Source organism: Grammomys surdaster, unplaced genomic scaffold, assembly GCF_004785775.1.
Source record: "Grammomys surdaster isolate TR1022 unplaced genomic scaffold, NIH_TR_1.0 219, whole genome shotgun sequence".
Classification (NCBI taxonomy): Eukaryota; Metazoa; Chordata; class Mammalia; order Rodentia; family Muridae; genus Grammomys; species Grammomys surdaster.
Window position 1 is genome coordinate 1,348,310 of NW_021604664.1, and position 5,289 is coordinate 1,353,598.

The following is a 5,289-nucleotide window of genomic DNA, read 5'->3' on the forward strand; positions in this document are numbered from 1 at the left end:
TTGGTTTGGTTTGGTTTGGTTTGGTTTGGTTTGGTTTGGTTTGGTTTTACTGGTCAGTTCAATTGTGTAGCTATGACCTCGTGTGGAAGAGTTAATTCTAATTCTAGAAAAAAAAAGCTTCAATATCTAAGTTATTGTAAATTTTATTTGTGGGTTATAATTTGATTTGTCCTATTGTTATCATTCTAGATTCTACTTGTGGGAAGTGAGTGAGTAGTCACATTACAGAAGACGTTAATAATGAAGGCATATTATTTTAAATTTCTTTCTAAAACAATTGTCTCCTATGTACCAAGTGTTACTAATGACTAAGAGAACATACATGAGAAGTGACTTCTGAAAATAACTAAATTGACTGTTCAGCAAATGATGAGAAAGGAAAATGGAAGTTAAGAAGCCGTCTTTTTGTGATTGCCATTTATTTTCCATGTGCACAGAATGAAAATTATTTAGTATTTTTAATCCTGGCTAACTATACTATGGAATATCTCAAACCCTCATTTAACTGGGAAATGTGAACTATTGAGGTTAGAAGTTTTCTTTTCTTTATTTTTTTTAAATAATAGTCTCAGCATAGGACATGAATATTTTTCTAAGATATGTCCTTTAAAAATTTTTTTTTAGCTTCCTTCTTCCTCAGCGCTGCCTGCGAGGTGGCTGCCATCTCTTTTGCGGCATCATGGCTGCCCTTCGGCCTCTGGTGAAGCCCAAGATAGTCAAAAAGAGGACCAAGAAGTTCATCAGGCACCAGTCGGACCGATATGTGAAAATTAAGTGAAACTGGCGGAAACCCAGAGGCATTGACAACAGGGTTCGGAGAAGATTCAAGGGCCAGATCCTGATGCCCAACATTGGTTAAGAGAGCAACAAGAAAACCAAGCACATGCTTCCTAGCGGCTTCCGGGAGTTTCTGGTCCACAACGTCAAGGAGCTGGAAGTGCTGCTGATGTGCAACAAATCTTACTGTGCTGAGATTGCTCACAATGTGTCTTCTAAGAACCGAAAAGCCATCGTAGAAAGAGCAGCACAGCTGGCCATCAGAGTCGCCAATCCCAACGTCAGGCTACGCAGCAAAGAAAATGAATAGATGGCTTGCATGCATGTTTTGTGTTTAAATAAAACCACAAAAACTGAAAAAAAAATTTTTTTTTTAGCTAATTTAGCTAGTTTTGATGGTCACTTTTGGCTTTAGCATCTGGCTAACTTTGAAAACCACATAAGTGTTTTAATTAGAGGCTGGCTTTTTCTGTATAAAAATCATAAATGCATAATAGATGTTATATACATTATATTACATTGGATATTATAGATGAATATTATATAATTATACTATCCATAGAAATGGATAAACTCATAGTGACCTTGACCATGGGGGCAAGAAGTGTACTTTTCTGCTACATGGGGCTGTGAAGCATTAGCCTCCTGGGTCATCAAAAAGCTAAAGGTCAGTTAGTCACTTAACTTCTTCTCTTGATTCATTAGCTAAAGTCATATTATAAAACAGAAGAGGGTTTGACTGTCTCTTCATGTAACAAGAAAGTTTATATATGGCTCTAGGTTATCAATGCTGTTTTATGCTAATCATTTAAACATAATTTTTAAAAGTCTAAACTTAGTCAAAGAATCAGAAAGAGAGAGCCAACAAAATCTGGTATAAAAGTTTGTAACTGGTCCCCCTGGTCTCAGAGAAAGGTTAAAGTCAATGGTTTGACTCACTGGAACACTCAAAGAGGGTAATGTGAGGCCTGTCTACCCCTTCAACCTTCTGGCATAGCTGTAGCCTTGTTCCAGGCCCCCAGCTATTTCATATTGTTGCTGTAACATGCCTGCCAGTCATGGACACAGAGAAGTGACTTGACTCAGAGCAGGGTCATGCCGATCACATACTCTGTTATGTTCTATATGAGCTTTGTTAATCTTAAATTCCACAAAGCTTTATGTAGGCCCATCAAATTAAAGGTCAATATGAACTGTTAAATCTAAAATGACTTTAGTCAGAGACGACCACCGGGCAAGAACTTCCTGCACCTGAATATGAGCTCACTGTGGTTTTTTCAGTTTTAGCCTTTATAAGCTGACAGGGAAAGATGTTCAGGTTTGTAGCCTCAACTCCAGAATTCTGAGCGACGGTCCTGATAGATCAGTCTTAGGGTGTTCCTTCAATAAACCATCCCTGTCTGACTAAGATTGGTGTTTATGTGGTTTGTGAGGCAACTATTAGACCCCAACATAATATAATACCCCAATGAGAACAAATTCAGAAAGGAAGTTTTAGTTTGTTCTGGCTCACAGTTCAGCATGATATATGGTCTACCATGATAGAGAAGTCAAAGATGCGTGACCTGGTCACATGATTTCATCCAACTCAGGAAGCAGAAAGTGATAACTCCATCTTATACGGTCTAGGACCCAAGCCCAAGGAATGGTGCCACCCAGTTTTACATATCTTCTTGCCTGAATTAACCCAATCAATCAATGCAATCCTTCACAGGCATATCAGAAGATAAATGTGTGTGGCTGGCAGCTTGTCCCCTAGGTCAATCTAGATCCTGACAATATTAACCATCATTACTTCACAAACCTTTTTTTTTTTTTTTTTAGAAATTTGTATGTGTATGAATATTTTGTGTCTATGCCATGTTCATGTCTGCTACCTACTGAGCCAGAAGAGGGTTTTCTATCTCCTAGAACTGGAGCTACAAATGGTTATTAGCTGCCATGTAGAAGCTGGGAATCAGACCCAGGTCCTCTGGAAGAGCAGCCACTGCTCTTAACAACTAAGCCATCTCTCCAGCTCTGCAAAGCCTTTCTAATAATTAAAAAATTTTAGTATCAATACTAACATAGTACCTCAACTGATTAGACACAGTTAATACTTTTTTAAAAAAATAAGATTTATTATTTGGAGAATCTATGAAGCTGGATTTAAAGTAGAGATAATCCCATAAATCTAATTCTTTTTTGAAGATTTATAATAGGCCCCTGTTGAGTTAAAAATTAGATATATTTCTGCTGCCCACCCCAGGCTCCTCGTGCGGCACTCAGCCCCTGCTCTGGTCATGGCCACACTGAGGGTCCATCCCGAAGCTCAAGCCAAGGTGGATGTGTTTCGTGAAGACCTGTGTAGTAAGACAGAGAACCTGCTTGGGAGCTATTTTCCCAAGAAGATCTCAGAGTTGGATGCATTCTTAAAGGAGCCAGCTCTCAATGAAGCCAACCTGAGCAATCTGAAGGCGCCATTGGACATCCCAATACCTGATCCAGTCAAGGAGAAAGAGAAGGAGGAGCGGAAGAAGCAACAGGAGAAGGAAGAGAAGGATGAAAAGAAGAAAGGGGACGAAGACGACAAAGGTCCTCCCTGTGGCCCAGTGAACTGCAATGAGAAGATTGTGGTCCTCCTGCAACGCCTAAAACCCGAGATCAAGGATGTCATTGAGCAACTCAATCTGGTCACTACCTGGTTGCAGCTACAGATACCTCGGATAGAAGATGGGAATAATTTTGGCGTGCCAGTCCAGGAAAAGGTGTTTGAGCTGATGACCAGCCTTCATACCAAGCTGGAAGGCTTCCACACGCAGATCTCTAAGTACTTCTCCGAGAGGGGCGACGCAGTGGCCAAAGCAGCCAAGCAGCCCCACGTGGGTGATTATCGGCAGCTGGTGCATGAGCTGGACGAGGCAGAGTACCAGGAGATCCGTCTGATGGTCATGGAAATCCGTAATGCTTATGCTGTGTTATATGACATCATCCTGAAGAACTTTGAGAAGCTCGAGAAGCCCCGAGGAGAAACGAAGGGAATGATCTATTGAGCCCCCCCCCCCATTCTGTGATGGGTATAGCAGAAACCTTCCTGCCCTTCACCAGGAATTCTGGACCATACCCAGTCTTCTTCCTGCTAGGGTTTCACCCTCACTCTGCCTCCCAAACACAATAAATACATAGTTGCCCACCAAAAAAAAAAAATTAGTTATATTTTTGATCCAAATAATAATGAATTATTTTATGAAGGTTATAAAAATTGAGTCTTTTTAAACATAAAGACTTGGTTCGAGTAAAGTGTGGGCAAACAGTTTTAAGGAAGAGGTGACTGCTGAAAGGATCTAGGGCTGTCCTCCTCATGAGCAATGCCACTAAGGTCATTACTATTTTCCATATACCAAGAAAGATTGCAAATAGCTCAGACTTTAAAAATATCTTAATATAAAAGGGCTTTTAAAATGCGGTATAGAAGAGCTGAGGAGATGGCTTAGTGGTTAAGAGCACTTCTGGAGGACCTGGGTTCAACTCCCAGAACCCACATGGCAGCTTACAACTGTCTGTAAACATAGTCCCAGGGGGTCCATGGCACCAGACATGAATTCGGTGCTACATATATATGCATGGACATAAAATATCCATACATGTAAAATAAATATAACACACACATACATGTATACATATATACATGTATGTGTGTTTATATGTATGTATACACACACACACACACACACACACACACACACACACACACTGTCTGGCATGAAGCTCTGTTGGGTCTCCCTACTGGCTCTTACTCTTTCTCTAATGATCCACTCCCCACCACGGGCCTGCTTGCTACTTGCCCACCACGTGGTTGATGTCTATACCAACTTAACTCAGGCAGTATGCTTCTTCTCTCCTCTTAAGCTCCCACCAATGAATATATAATAAACATATCTCTAACACTCTCTTCCTTTGGTCCATGAATTTCATTCTTCAGATTCCCAAGACAAGAACCTGGAAGTGTGGGTGCATGGAGGCTTTTATGGCCGTTTAGCTTCCAAAGTCTCTAACTCTCTAAGAAAGACTCTTGTCATTCTCAAAGACGTCCCAGTGTTCCCATGCTATTTCTGGTATGTTGGCTAGGACTCTGAGGAAGACTGAGTACAGAGAACAACACTCTAGAGTTTTACCTTGCTCTCCATTTCCCACTTCCCCCAGCTATAGGCAGCTACAGCTATTTGATCTTCCCTGTCCCTTATACCTTACTTTCCTTTTTGCACATCTCTTGCTTGGGCAGTAAGCAATTTTATTTGAAACAAGGTAGAGAGAGAGATGAAAGGAGATGAGAGATGAGAGGGAGGGGATATAGATGGTAGATGAATAGATAGGTCATAGGCAGATAGGTTGGTTAGTTTCTGTGGAAGACCTGAGTAAGCCTGTTTCTTCTGCTTTCCTTTTCTATTACTTGTGAGGTCAGGAGCTGAAGTATGTCTAGGCCTTTCCCCACTCTATGCCTGGATAGGGAAGTGCACAGCAGTGACAGATGCC

At 41.0% G+C, this 5,289-nt stretch overlaps 2 pseudogenes; both read left to right on the top strand.

Annotated features, from left to right (window-relative positions):
* The first annotated feature begins 642 nt into the window (after positions 1 to 642).
* On the top strand, positions 643 to 1,087 carry LOC114625618 (annotated as a pseudogene).
* A 1,946-nt stretch (positions 1,088 to 3,033) lies between these two features.
* LOC114625588 lies at positions 3,034 to 3,963 on the top strand (annotated as a pseudogene).
* Positions 3,964 to 5,289: the final 1,326 nt, after the last annotated feature.